This window comes from Crocodylus siamensis, chromosome 5, assembly GCF_052110815.1.
Source record: "Crocodylus siamensis isolate JL-2025a chromosome 5, ASM5211081v1, whole genome shotgun sequence".
Lineage (NCBI taxonomy): Eukaryota > Metazoa > Chordata > Crocodylia > Crocodylidae > Crocodylus > Crocodylus siamensis.
In genome coordinates, this window is record NC_143399.1 from 151,986,765 (window position 1) to 152,002,439 (window position 15,675).

The 15,675-nt window shown below is 45.0% G+C and overlaps 1 long non-coding RNA gene across 1 annotated transcript in view; it reads left to right on the forward strand.

Moving 5' to 3' along the window:
* The window catches only part of LOC149864766 (uncharacterized), a 120,393-nt gene that overhangs the window by 16,771 nt on the left and 87,947 nt on the right, over positions 1 to 15,675 (forward strand). The window lies entirely within an intron of this gene.

Consider the following 15,675-nt stretch of genomic DNA (forward strand, 5'->3'; position numbering starts at 1 on the left):
AGATGGCATCCAAAATTGTTAGTTGTCCTGGGCAGAAGCCAGGCCAAATTCTGCCCCTTGCTGAACCTCTCACATGCTCAACATACACTCCACCCCCCCTCACAGGGCTTCATTTACTCTGCCTCCACTGAGCCACTACCAACCTGCCCTGCTTCTCTTGAGCAGCCCCTTTGGGCCATCAGGCTTGCCTACTTCTACTCCAGGCAATGCCCCCACAGTTCTTCAGGTGCCTCCTGAAGCCTACACTATGGGTGACAGTCCTTGCACCTAACACTAGGTCAACTCTAGCCACTAGCCCCTCACCAGGCACTAGGCTCTTCCTGCCCCCTTTCCTGGGGCTACTCTCTACCCCCTCACTGGGGTTAACTCTATGCCTGCTTCCTGGTGCTTGGGGTCTCACCCTCCAGGGACTCAGGTGCCTTTCCCTCAGCGTGCCTGGCCCCTCTCTCTGTTCTATCACCACTGATTAGTGTGGGCTAGGGTTATAAGGTGCCTCTACCCACCTTTCACTGGTGGAGGCAACTGGCCTGGAATTTCTGGGGAGCTGCCCTGCTAGAGGCAGTCCCACCAGGTCATTCTTCCCCAGCAGGGTTCAGTTTCAAGTCATACCCAGGACCAGGAGCCTCCTGCCATCCCCATAGTTCCTACCTCCAAGGTGTTCCTGAGCATCTGCTCAGCCAAATATTATTTTGCCAGCTGCCAGCAACAGACTGCTGGCTCAGTCCTGAGAACCTGATCTAAAATGGAGTCTGCTCTGCCCCCTCCTCCAATCACATGGCACTCACAGGGTCATGTGACTACCTCACCAGGGCTGGCCTGCACTTGCTGGCTGCCCTGCTGCCACTCAAAGCCCTTAAAGTGACAAGCACCAAAGATGCTCTGTCACACACATGCTTAAGAGGAGAAACGAAGGAAACCCACAGTGGGATGGATAATAGGTAAGTTTCATCTTCACCATTAGCAATTAGCATATAACTTGAAGTATGATGTTTTATTGTTCTTCTAAAAGAATGCTTTTACAAGTTGTCTAACAGAACTTTGAAAGTTCTTGTTCTTATAAATACTTAATTATTTAATGAAGCCCTCTTGACTTCATTATCTGGTGGCAGTGAGTCCCACAGATTAATTATGCATTGTGTAGGATAGGGAGATGTAAGAAAAGAATTGAAAGGTTATGGCTATGGCATCCAAACCCTGGTGACTTTAGGGAATCTACAGGTGACAACAATATCTGTGTGAAAAATCCTGCAAAACAGGCCTTACCATCATTTGATTGTGTTGCTTTTAAAGCCTATCTACATTTAAATAGAGATTAATAGATCACTTGCCTGCAGCCTTGTATTAGTGATTTCCGCTTATGCTACAGCTAAGCTAAGAGTCCAGCAACCCAAAAACTTGTTAACAACATGGTTTATGCTTGACTCCCCAAATACTTAAAGCTTTGTTTCACCATGGCATGCACACAAGAACTGTGCCTACGTAGCTGTGCCACACACTGGGCATGCTTAATTCTTGTAAAAGAGAACAACTTCTCAATATCAAGGACCATTGTGTTGTAACTAGGGGTATTTATAGATGTGGTACAGGAGGTGGAAGGGGAGGGGAGGATGGGGGTGGTGGCACTTTAATTAAAGTGGCTCTCAGAGATAATTAAAGCACCCAGAGTGCCACATGAATCAGCATTCCCACACTGTAAAACGGCAGTGGGAGCACTTTTACTAAAGTTTGTTGAACGAGCTTTAGTTAAAGTGCCTCTGTTCCCATTTTTCAGTGTGGGGCACCGATACACATGATGCTGGAGTCTGCTGGAGTATGGTAATTACCACGCTCCAGTAGACTCGATTAATCGAGTCTGCTTTAATGCACTGTAATGACAGCGTGTTAGAGCAGCCTCCCTGCACATGTATAGGAGCCCTTTGTGTCCCGATATGATTTTCATCACAGAGTCCCCTTTGCTGGGAGCTCACTATATTGTTGAGGGAATCCAGCTCCTAATCCTCTGAAGCCTGACCAGGTGTGTCCCTGCTTGGGCTCTCAAGGTGCAGCTCCTTTCTCTAATACTCAGTCTTGAGAGCTTGAACCAGTGGTCCAGCTGTCTGGTGTTGGAGCAAGGACCAACCCCTCAAACTCTTCTTGGGGCTTAAAGATGCCCCTGCTAAAACTCAAGCCATGTAGGCATTTTGGTTATGGTTTAATCCAGGATGGGCAAAATACGGCCTGCGGCAGTACCAGCCAGGCCATTCAGGGGCAGTAGGGCCTTGGGAAGCCAGCAGCAGGACCCAGGAGCAAGGCTGGCTCAGTCCCGCCCGGCCCTCTCCACCCCTGCCTCCCAAACTGGAAGCCTCTGCTGCTGCTTTCACTTCTTCCCTGCCCACCTGCCGGCCTCCGGCAGCACATGGCCCCCTGCTGCATCACTGGACCATGAGAGCATGAGGCCTGCACTGATACCCCAGGGCCAGGAGCAGGATGGTGTGTGTGTGCAGTGAAGGGGGGACAGGGTGTGTGTGTTCATAGGGCAAGTGCCCCCCACACACCCCACCATACACATGCACCCCCCCTCACTGCCATACATGCAGACCCCCACACTTCCTCACACACCCCAGCTACCCTCCCTCACACACACATCCCCCCACAAATCCTATATCCACTCACACCCCACATACACACACACACACATGCACATGATCCCTTGTCCCACATCCACACCCTGATACCTATCCATCCCCACACAAAACCCCCACAACCTCCCCCACACTCCACATACCCACACACCCGCAAAAGTAAGACTTTATTTTAAGCTATTGTGCAATCACCTCTATGATACTACACAAACACTGTAAATCAGGACAAATTAAAAAAAATCAAATTAATGAATGTTGTAGATGTTCAATTTTTAGAAAATAATTTGGTATTTTTCTGGTTCTGAGATGGCTAAAACCCTTGTTGAAAGTGTTTCTAGGGGCAAGTGGACTTCTGGTGGTAAAGGTTGGGGATTAGGGAGTAGGACTTCTGGTCACAAGTTGGTGGCTGGGGCACCTTCCAATGGGCAGGGCTACCCATGCAGCCCTCGACAGCTTGCCAAAACTCAGTAAGTGACCCTCTGCCCGACATAATTGCCCGCCCTTGATTTAACCACTTGATGAGGTGCAAGCCCATAACACACATACATATTTTGCACAAGATACCCTTGTACTCTTAAATAATATTCAGAAAACCACAACCATTCTAAATTCAGTGCCCCTCACTCTACCTTGCACTCCCAGCTTTTTCCCTCAGAATGATAAGACTTCCTCTTTCTCATCCCACCCTTTCTATGTCTCTGCACCCTACCGCTTTTTCTAATACCTGGGTGCCTTTGGTAAATTTCCACCACTGAACCCATCTCCTTGCAGATGAACCTAGTTAAATGGTGTTTCCTAGAATTCATCTAGCCCATTGTCCCAAGCTCTTGCTACCTAAGTAGTTGTCTATTAATATTTAATGTTTGACTGCAGTTCCTCCTTTGGAAGAGATATGACAGGTCTTATCCCTCCTAAGACAGATAACCTTGGACAAAGAGATATTACTGATACCACCATTTTCAGTGGAACTATCCTTTGGATATTGGTAATATCTAAATCTAATATCTATTTATTAGTCTAACATAGATTCCCCAAATCAAAAGTATGCTAAGTCTAAACTGTATGGTTTAGCTAAATACTATTGCATGTTTCACTTCATAGAAAATACACTGTGTATGAGAACTGTCTGTCTTATTAAAATATGTAATTTATATGCAGGGCTGTCCCAACATATAGTTTCATTTTTTTTCTTAATTTAAAAATAGGATAAAGTTCTATAACTTTAATAAGCTTAATAACAGCAGTGCACTCAAAATACACAATGGAAATACAACACATCAGCACAAATATTCGGCCTGTCATAGTCATTTTTATATAAAATATGACCCACAGGTTTTAAACATATGGTTACATGAGTTTTAATTTAAGTGGCATCTTCTTTAGTCAGCAAAATAAGGTCTGGCTTGCCTGTGGGAAGTGGAGTCAGCACCTTCACCTGCTGAAGTGAAAAGCAGCCCCAGTGGATCAGTGTAGGTTTCCACTGCTGGTGCCTGGTCAGAAAAAAATTAAACCCACATACTTGATATATGCAGGGAAAATCTGTAAGCCTTTCCTTTCAGTACATGAAAACTGCTGGAGATGCAACTACTCTCATACCTCACTGTCACACACCCTGTGGTCCTGCCACATGATGGTCCCCATGTGAATAACCATATGCACCTTTTATAGAAGCACTAAACTTCTCCATTAACCCTTGTGTTAAACTCTGTCTCTGTGCTGAGGATGATCTCAGACTCCTCTGTCTTAAAATATCTCCTCACAGCTCTTAACCTGGTTCAAAATAGTTTTACTGAGACATTGAAAAGATTAAGATCCTACTTAGTTCTCCTTTGGTCTCAGAATGAAAACCCTATCTAATGCCCACACTTACAAATGACAACTCTCATCTCTTCTAAGGGGGAGGAAACATAGCATGTTCTCTCAGTCCTGAAAACTACTGCTTGGAGACATTTTCTGCCATAGAAGTGTCTTTGCAATCAGATTCTCTTTCAGAATTTCATTGCTCAGTCAGGAGGTCTACATAGGGCAGGCGTGTCTCCTTTCTTGCTTCCTTTATTTTGTGTCTTGCTGTCTTCCTCATTTCTCTCTTCTCCATTTTTATTTCTATTAGACCATTATGGTGTTCATAATGGCAAATACCTTGAACCACATGAAACATTAACCTATTGTAGGCTTTGCTGCAGGTTCTGGTAGGGTTGGAATTCACCGTTGGGCCATTGAGTACTAGTGGATCCATTTCATGGGGCACACCCCTTGAACTTTTCATGAAACATCTGCCTTTACTCCCCAAATTGCTATTCACATCATGGGGAAGTGAGTTTTCATAATCCTCTTTTGCAGTGTACAGGGGAACAGTTTTCTAACACAGGTTGTCCATGCCTGGCCAGTTAATTGAAAGCTCTGGGATTTGACTGTGTTTAGAGCTTTTGGAGTCTATGCTAAGGAGAACAGGGAGAGATTTATGTCCTTCAGAGTGTCCAGAATTAAACCCTGATATGGGACAGTAAACCACTTAGTACTGGTCTATTCTGAACTCAAAGTTGCTCTTAATAACAAAAGGACATATGTTGTACAAAAGACTAAAACTGTATTTTCTGCATTTTGTCATTTTTCCATTTGCATTGCTACAATTAATACACACTTGGACTAATTTTAAAACTTTGTTTTTAAATTGCTGTCAGAGGGAATTTTATCAAATTTCAGAATCAGGCAGAGGCAGAGACAGAAAGAAGTAGCTTCTCTTTGCTGCCTTTGTCCCTTTACTGATCTGTGCCCTGTCAGTGAATTGCATAGTATCTTAAAATGACCTTTCCATTCAGTCTTTATTGAGATACCTTTAGTCAACTGGTTGGAGCAAGTGACCCCTGACCCCTCGATATTCACTGAGTGCATAGTGGTATTTTCTGCTGCTGATGGGTGGTCCCAGTAGACAGTGGCCACAGATGTCTGCTCCTGATAAGTCCAAAGTTCAACAAATGGGAGGGGACCTGTCATTGGCTTCAATGGAGAATGAAATATGTAAGCTAAAGGCAAGTGTTTCCATGGGCTTTTAAGCTCCATCATCAGCTACTAAGAACGATAACATTTATAGTAGCCTACACTGGTAGGGGATGAATTTCACCCAGTCTTTAAAGTTTCCTTACAGCTGTTCTATTAGTGTGCTGGGAACCTCAGCACAGTGAACACTACTTAAGATTATAAGGTGCTACCCTTCCTTACATAGGAATGGCCTACAAGTGCCCAGACCCTGCACAGTTCCAATAAAGTGGCTTCCATTTGATGTGAGGGAAAAGGGGAGCACGCTGGAGTGGAAGCACTCTGTGTGCTTCCATCCAACAGTATTTGAGAAATGAGGGCTCCTCTCTCTTCATAGAAGTGGATACAGACTTAACCAGAGCAAAGCATCTTTGCATTTATGCAGATTATACTTTTGCAGATCATTCACTTCAAAAGACAGTTAAGGGCCTTGATCCTGCATAAACCTGCACAAAATACCATTCACTTCAGTGAGACTAGTCATGTGGGTAAAATTGAGCCCATGCATAGTTTTTTGCAGGATTTGGGGCCAAAGACACGAGCACCTCTCCTACTTTCACTGCATTTTCCAAACTCTTCATAATCTGATTTCATAATTCTCTGAGTCTTGGCAACTTGGAGCTGCCTGTATCAGTGTACAAGTGAGTCTGCTACTGATTTTACTAGATGGTTTGTTAAACTGGCCAAAAGCAAACTTGGCAGTGACTGCACAGTTACTAATTAACCTGATTTATTTGAAATACAGGTTTTCTTACAGTTGAAACAGTCAGCTGAGAGCCCACTCACAGAGGGAGTTCTGCTTCTTTGATCATAGCACCTTTTCAGAGTAGTTGGCCAAACCTAATAGCACTGCTAGCCAGCCCAGCTTACTCAACTCTCCCTGTTCCTCTTGCTGATCCTATTCTCTTTCTTTTTCTTGGTGCTCATCTCCTTTCTTTTGGTGCCAAATATATTTCTAGAGTATATTTTATGTTGCCCAAAGGCAATAAATATTAAAAAAAAAATATGGATATCACTTTGCTGACTGGAAGAGTAAGAGAAAAGGTGAGCAACAATCATTTACTACTTGAGATGCTTGGTTCTCTTTGCCTTTCCTCTTCCTCCCTGATGAATTGCCAAATTATACTCTAGTTTCCCTTCCTAGATTAACTATATCCTCACATCTGTCTGGCTTTTCTCCAAGAAGTGCTAGTCAGTAGGAGTTGGGAGAAAGTTTAACATGCACATTTAATATGTCACCTTTTGGCTGTATTTATTTCTTGATGGTTTTGTAGAAAGAAGAAAGTTGGAAAGACTTTCTGATAGAAGACCCTAGTTTACTGCTTTTCTTTGAGAAAATGAAGCTTCTGACACACAGCAAGTGTGGTAAGAAGCTAAAGAAAAAGAGATGTAGAGGTCAGAGCTATGTTGGGGTTCAGTTTACAAATCAGTGACATAGATAATTGCACCTTTAAATTGTTTAACTTCCCAGACTTAGGAAGACTAGGGTAGGGGGATGTTAGAAGCAAAAGTTATATTAAGCAAAGGGAACTGGAACTGCTTCACTGAGTAAAAAATGATCTTTTCCAAGTATCTGGGGCCCATAGTGATTCCTGAATACTCTATAGAACCAAGGCTGAAAAGAAATCAAATGAAATTTCTGGAACAGTGCTTCCAGAAATAACCAGTGCATAAAATGAAGTATCTATAAGTTCCACCAATGCTGAAACTAAAAGATGCCTGGAAGAGGTTCAAACAATGCTTCTTTCTGTCTCTTCAAGCAATGAGTGCTAGTCAGCCTTATTTCTGTCTTTAGCAAGGTTTGACACATTTGATGTGTTTAATGATTTTTAATAAACTCAGCCAGCAGAAGTTAAGTACAGAACTTTCTTACAAAAATGAGAGGAGCTCTGCATTAGCCTTCAGAATGAAAGATATCAAAGGTATGTTTTTCAGCTTGGAGTCTTGAGGAAATTAAACTATTGAAGGAATTGTAATTTTTCTAAGGTTAAGGACCCAATCCTGCAATTTTGAGGGTGGTAACTGACTCCATATTAAGAGACAAGATTGTGACTGGAGAAAGGAAAAAAACCCCCTCAGTTGAGTCTACAGAGTTTTTTTGAATTGCAAAGCAACAGAAGTCTTCCTGTCTAAGAAGTAGCTTATTGAGGGTAAACAATGCTCTGATACTGGGAAATGAGAAATGATCAGGAATCCAAAAGCCACAGGAAAAGTTACCTGAGACAGAAAGGCAGACAGAGGTCAAAGTCAAACAGCAGATGGAGCCAGATGAGCTGTGGCAAACACAACTAACCAAGAAACTTCACGTATGTGAAAAGAGGCATGAAATGCAATGGATTGCAGCAGTTCACTGAAATTCACACAGCATGGACAGAGGGGGTGATGACAACACCACTGACTCATCTGATATATGCATAAAAGCAGTGGACTGGATATCATCAGAAGAGGACTGGATTGTTAAGCAGAAGGCAAATGCTTCATTTATTAATTTTAAACTAAACACAGGTATATAGGCCAATGTGTTGCCAGAAACAGCACTATTAGCATTAAAAGAAAATCTAGACTGTAGAAGATGAATGGGCAAAATTCAGGGATTCAAGTTGATTCTCACTAACAAAATATTCTAAATAAATGGAAAGATACATAACAAGCTAGGAAGATAAAAGTTAGAATAGTAGCCAAAGAAAAGAAACCATCACAGTGCTAAAAGTGTAACCACTCCTTGATCTCGTGAAGAGGTGCACTTATTGGATAGGAGGCCAAAACTATTGAGGAAAAGAGTATAGAATAAGAGTTGAAAGGGCACTTATACAGGGGCTTCATACCTATTTTTGACAGGGGTACCACTATCGGACCCTCTTCAGGTGTGGCTCCACCCTCCTGTAATGGGCCAACTGCCTGCTTACTCGCCTGCCACGCCTTGATCTTATTCGATTAATAGATTGTTATAATCAGCAGGAGGCTGCCCATTTCTACGCACCCCGATGACAGGGGGTGCTGCTTGCGGCTCCTTTTCCTCCCTTACACTGCAGCCCAAGCCTTGCAGATGGTGCTGATGTAATCTGACCTGGGCCCTGTTATGTCTTGGCCCTCCTTTCCACTCCTGGGGCTCCTCGCTGCCCCCTCTCTCTCTCTCTCTCTCTCTCAGGGCTCCTCGCCGCCCCCTCTCTCTCTCAGGCTGGGGTCAATGCACCCCAAAGATGCTGTGCCCTCTCAGGCGCCAGGACCCCCACGCTACCGTGGAGTCCCTATGAGTCCTCCTCCACCCCTAATAGCCTCACCTTGTTCTCCGGTTAACAGTAAACTCAAAGCACAAAGCCCCTGGGATATAACATAAAACTAAACCATCCCTACTGGGAAAATACTCCAGCCCATAGCAGCAACCAGTGGATACTCATGCAGTCACTCCTTGCCCTTCTCCCCGTGCTGGCTGAGCTCCCCACTCCTCAGCTGCCAGAGGGGAACTGCCACCCTGGCCTCCTGCCAGGGCTTAAGAAGAGCTAAGTCCTGCCTCTTCCTGTCAGCAGGTTTCGCTGGTTGCCCCAGCAACCAGCATCTGTGCTGCCCTGGTGACAGGCAGCTGCGCCTCCCCCTTCTCACTGCTAGGGGCCTCTCTTGAGCCGTCCCTGTTCTCAGGCGCAGGGCACCTAAGTGGTCTGCGACACTGCTCCAACGTGTATAATTAAAAAGTGGCAGATCAGACTTGATTAAACAAGTCTGCTGGAGCGTGCTAATTAGTATGCTCCAGCAGCTTTGGTGTCATGTGTATTCAGCATGCCTGCATTTCAAAATTTCAGCAGGGGTGCTTTAAAGCTCATCAAATAAGCTTTAGTTAGTGCGTCCTCACTGCCATTTTGAAGTGTGGGACACTTAATACACGGGATGCTGCTGGTGTTTTAGAGTGGCTCCTGGGAACCACTTTAATTAAAGCACCCCCACCCACCACCCTAGAGCACGTGTAAAGGTGCCCAAGGAGCCCAACAGCCTTGCAGTTCATGAACATAGGAAGCTCACTTCACCCTAAGGCAAAGGTTAGACAGAGCTACACTGGTTGATTGCTGTCGCAGTTTTAGGGTAAGCATCAAAAGAGTGAACTTGCTGGTTGGCCATTGTTGAAAAACAAACCGTGAGCCTTTTGTTTATATATTGACTCCCCAAATTAAGCAAATACATAAAAAGAATGAATTTCCTACTATCTACAATAGAAAAGGATGGGTAAAAAGAATGCTTGGAATGAAGACCTATATAGAGAAATTTGTTACTAATCTTACTGCTCAAACAAGTGACATGAGACTACTGAATAAAGATATCCAAAGGACATGGGATGCACATTTTTCTCAAAGAAAACCAAAAAACCCTATGAAACTCCATTATTTTTTAATTTTTCTTTTTAATTCTTCTCCATACTTTGCTTTTCATGCCTATAAATAAATCCAACATATTATTTTAGGGACAGCTTTTGAAGAACCAATTTAAAATATGGCTAGCAATATCACCAATATAAACAAGCTCAGAAACACACCAGGTGCCATAAAGCAAACTGGAGAAACTATTCTTCTTTTAAGTGACTTTGTTTTTTCAGGTAAAGATGTGTTTCCTGAAAGGTTCTTTAGGGCAGTGGGTGATGGCTAATCATCTGGCTTAAATACATTTGAAATAAATAAGGAAGAACAAAATGACATGTATTTTGAGGTCTGATACAGCAGACTTTACTCACAGAAGTAGTGTGATTAAAGTCAATTGGATTATTCACATGAGTAAACATTAATCATAGTAGTAATGAGGAAGGGTTGAAGGTTCAGCCCTGAAGTTGCTATGGAATGCAACTGATTCATACATGCCCAGGTATCATTATATTTTCCTTAGTTATTCCCTTCAGTGCTGCAGTAATTAATGATGTCTGAGTGAAATTCATCCCTTTGGCCATTTAAACCCTACTCAAGCAGTGTCTCTGCATGGGTTGAATTCCTTTCTTAAGTAAATTCTCTGGAGTTCTAGAGTTCACAATCTGTTTTAATCCATATCTGATAATATCAGTTTATCTAGAGCTGTAGCCCATGTAGTACTGAAGCAGGATGAATATTTATAGCCATCTATGTGAATATGAAAGTATTCGCTATGTGACCTTTGATTGCTTCACTTGCCTCTGTAGTAAGTATTTCTTTCCTCAGTCCAAACAAAAGTGAACCCACCCCTTCTTAAATAGCTTCAATCTCTGAGCCAGGTATTCTCCCATGTCTTCTCCACCCTCTGCTTCCACAACCAACAGGATGTCCTCTTTGCTGCCTCTGACAGGCCAGTGATCATCCCTCCTTATCCATAATACCATTACCAGAAGTCCTCATTAGTCTTGATGCTGACTGGTCTGGCAATCCACTGCTTCATTTCTGACTCTGCATTCTCCAGGGACAGTCATGGTCAAATCAAAACCATCTGCTTGCCTTCTAACTGATGAACATAGCACACAGTATGGTTTATATTAATGGGGAATTTTTCAGCCGTGTGGAAAAATATTTGCACATCTCATTTTTCGATGTACTGTTATCTTTGTCTTTCCTGCAGCTGTTGGAGCTCCAGGTAAGAAGACCCTTATTCTCTGCTATTTTACTCCATAATTTGGAAAACAATTGTGGGTCCATCCTTTGTTCCAGTGTTTTTTGCTCCAAAGAATTTTTCAGCATTTTGGACGTGTCATTGTGTCCAGTGATACTAAGACTGATAACAGTGACACACTATGATTTGGAGAGCTCACATTTGCCTCTGAAGTACCTGGTCACTGTGGGAGAAATGGTATGGGACTAACTGCTGTTGGTCTGGTCGAGTGTTGCAATTCCTATATATTGTCACTCATTAGCCTAACAAAATGAGGCAAAAGGACTCTGTATCTTGTTGCATGTGAAAATGCAGATTTTTGCTCTACAAATAGCATGCCTTGTTAATAGCATTTTATAACTATGTAAGTAATATAATCCACCTGGAGAAGTAAATTAAATGTCAAAAGAAATTAGGTCTTAAAGAAAATGCTGGATGTTTTGGTTGTGGAAGAGGTGGTGGGTGTGTGTACTGATATGGAAAGCATTGCTCAGCTTGTGGTATGCAAGCCAGCATGAAAGAATGACAATTGAAGTGATACCACCTGAAGCAACTAGATTCATAGCACCTTCTATGGAAAGTGAAGTACAATTGCTATCAGACAGCATGATGGAGAGGGTGGGGAGAAAGAAGTGGTTTGCTGGCACTACCTAGTAGAGAGGTCAAAAAAAGAACTGTCAGATTCAGAACATGAAAAGTGGTTTCCTTGTCCAGAAGGACGTAACATAACACTTCTGTGCAGTGCCATCACTGTTTCAAGCAGAAAACAAAGTTATATGGAATGGATCCTTGGGCCCCTCCTCTCCATGTTTAACTCCTGCTGCATTGGCAGCTATCAACCTGTAATGCAGCTAAGTGCCAATTCTGGGTTCCCCACATGAAAAATATTTTCTGACATGTTTTGGTTTGGTTCTCCCAACCACATGAACCATCAAAAGTGCGCTAGTTAATTGACCTGTACTAAGCACATGTTAACAGGAATAGGACACCTTGGGCTGTTGTAATTTATGTGATCACTTCAAAAATAGAAAACTGTTCCTGGTGCCAGTCTGGACTTTGGCTTCTTTTGAGATTGTCAACAAGGGTGCTAACTAATACCATTTGTGATGGAAAAACTTGGCCTTATTATGCCTCTTTCTTCTGGGCTGCAGGACCCTAATTCAGGAAGGCACTTAACTAAATGCCCAACCTTGAACAAGGGTGTAGGTTGTAGCTGTGTTACCTCCCACTGATTTAAGCACATGCTCAAATGTATTCTGATTAGGGATGCTTTCTGAATCAGTGCCCATTCACATCTTGGTCCATTTTCTCTGAGTAGAGCACACAGACATAAAACTGGCTATTTGATAGAGCTGTTTGTTTACATTTTGCAAAATATATACAAAATGGGACATTTTCGTGACATCTAAGTTTTTTCTTTTACTAACTCTGTTGTTTAATTTCTCATCAACAGGGTAAAATGGTAATGCAGAGGTCCTCAAATGTTTTCTTATTGTGTATCCCATTCCAGATTTACCAGCTATCGGACATAATCCTGCCAGCACGCTTCTATAATTTAACTCCTTAAATGCCAATTATTATTATAATGAAAATTCAATCTACCATTACACAATTTCTTCTACATACTCCCAGACATGTTTTATGTACCCCACAAGGGCACATGTATCACAGTCCAGGAACTCCTGGTCTAGTGGATAAGGCCACTATATATTGGACTTGGTAAGCCTCAGTTCAAGTCTTCACATCAAAGACTGGAAAGTGGTCAAATGTTATAGGAATAGGAGCCAGGTACATTTTTTTTAGACAAAAGAGTATGAATGTTGCTCCTCTTCTCTACCCTTGGATTAATTTTACTGTTTTTTCTTAGACTATCACATGACAGAGTAGGTAACAAATGACGCTTCCTTCTCCCTCCTTGAATGAATGGTGTTTACTTGAAGGGAGTTGTCTGCTTCTCCTTCTGCAAAAAAACGGTTTTGTGGTTTGGATGAAAGAATGAGTTTTCACTTTGCTTCTGACTTTTCATTGATCTTTCAGTTTATTTTGCCTTTTCTTTTTTGTGCATCTTTTATGCCATTTTTAACATTCCTCCTCATGCATGCTAGCAATACAAAGTGACTTGGCAGAAAACTGTGGCTCATGATGCATTATTAAATGAAAATTGCTGCTTACTGCACATAGTTAAAGCAGTTTAGTTGGTTAGGCTAGGAACAGACATTACACATAAAGTGGCTTAAGTGATCAGAAACTGGTTTAAACCTGTAACAGAACTGACATTCAGTGCACATAAACCAGTTTTAAAATGGCTGAAACTGATTTGAGATAAACCTGGTTGAATGTAGTATCAGACTTAACTGATTTGGCTCAAACCAGTTTATACAATGTCTGTCCCAGACCCCTTCCTGCTTTAAGTTAAACCAGCGTCCCCCAGTATCCTGGCATGCTCTCTGGGCTGGGATCTCTGCTTTAGTCCAGCCAGATGGGGTAGAGGTCTGACCAGACAGGGGTTTAATTCCCCCCTCTCTATCTCACCAGCAGGGCCCTGAGCCAGGTCTGCTGGGTGCTCCCCACTCACTGCTGCAGCAGCAGGGCAACATGGCCTCTGAGGCAGAGAGGGGAAAGGAGGATGCTTAGTTTCCCCGCTATTCCCATTGGCAGCTGGGTCTGCCTCCCATCACCACTGGGCTTGCTCCCTGTGGCAGTTTAAGGCCCCTGCTGGCCCCTCCATTGGACATTGGAGGGAAGGGGAATAACCCTCTGTCCTGTCCCCCCCCACACCAGATGGTGCAGCAGGAGGTAGGGTCCTTGTTGAGGGAAGCAGCCCCTGTCATAATGTTGGGGGATGCAAGCCCCTTCCCTGTCCTGCATTGTGGGGCGGGCAGAGCTGCAGCAGGCTATGTGTGGCAGCACCAGGGTCTGGAATGGGCCAGAGCCCTCCAAGCTCCACACAGCTCCACTGTGCTCTGCAGCAGCTCTGCCAGCCCTGCAGTGCAGCCCCTGCCGGGAAAGGGCTCACACTTGGGGAAACAGGGATGGGGGCTGCTGCCTCTGTTATGGTCTGCTCCCCACTCACCATTCCAGTGGCTGGGCGGGAGCAGGGCTAGATGCTGCCACAGGGCCTCTGGGAGGAGGCAGGGAGTGCGATTATTCCCTGTTCTGCCCTGCCCAGCCACAGCTGCTGCTCGGTCTGCACTCGGGGCAGTGTCTGGTGGAATAAGTGCCTTTCTGCCGAGAGGGGGCTGCCCCTGAGCACAGAGTGAGCAGTGACTGCACGTTGAGCGGCAGCCAGACTTGGTCTCTGCTTGGGGCCAGCCCCCTTCTGGCAGGAGGGGGCTTATTCTGCTAGAAACTGCCCCAAGTGCAGACCGGGTGGTGGCTGCAGCTGGGCCAGGCAGGCCCAGCTGCAGTGCCCTAGGGAGAGCGAGGAATAACCCTGTTCCCTGCACTCCAGGACTCCCGCTGGTGGTGTCTGGTCCTGCCCCCGTCCCCACCCAGCTGCTGGAGCAGTGAGCAGGGAGCCAACCATGATGGGGGCAGCAGCCCCCGTCCCTGTTTCCCCAAGCACAAGCTCCTTCCTGGTGGGAACTGTGCTGCAGGGCAGGCAGAGCTGCTGCGGAGAGCAGCAGTGCTGCAGGGGGCTTGGAGGGCTCTGGCCCACTCCAGACCCTGGTGCTACTGCGCACAGCCTTCTGCAGCGCTGCCCACATCGCAGTGCCCCCACCAGGAAGGGGCTTGTGTTCCCCAGCATTATGACAGGGGCTGCAATCCCCAACATGGACCCTGCCCCCTCCCACTGCAGCAGCGGTGTGGGGGCACGGCTCTGGGGGGAAAGCAGGGAGGGGGGTTAGTCCCCCTCCCTCTGGTGTCCAGCGGAGGCGACAGCAGGGGGCCTATTCCACCCCAGGGAGTGAGTGCAGTGGTGATGGCGAGCGGACCCGGCTGCTAATGAGGGTAGAAGGGAGACTGATTCTCCTTCCTGCCCCCTCTGCCTCAGGGGCCATAGTGCCCCACTGCTGCAGCAGCGAGTGTGGAGCACCTAGCAGACCCCACTCAGGTCCCTCCTGGTGGGATAGAGAGAGGGAATTAAACCCCCCCTCCCCACAGCCAGTTCAGCCCAGACTGGCCATGCCCTGAAGCTGAGGGCGTGCTCTAGCACCCCCTGGTGCCTGGCTTGAGCAAGTGCAGGCATGTGGCTGCATTTCATCAGTCCAGAGAGATGTTTGTCCTGTTACAAACTGGTTTAACCTAGGGAGGTTAGACTAACCTAAAAAGGTTGACTCCATTCAGGCTCCAGCTTTTTGAATGTCTGTCCCTAGCCCTGAAGTCAGTGGGAGTGGGCATTGGATTGTGTTCTGAGAGAAAAGGTCAGTAGTACCAAGCTCTCTTACCTACTGCTATTGAAACACACTGTACCCTGTAACTTGCT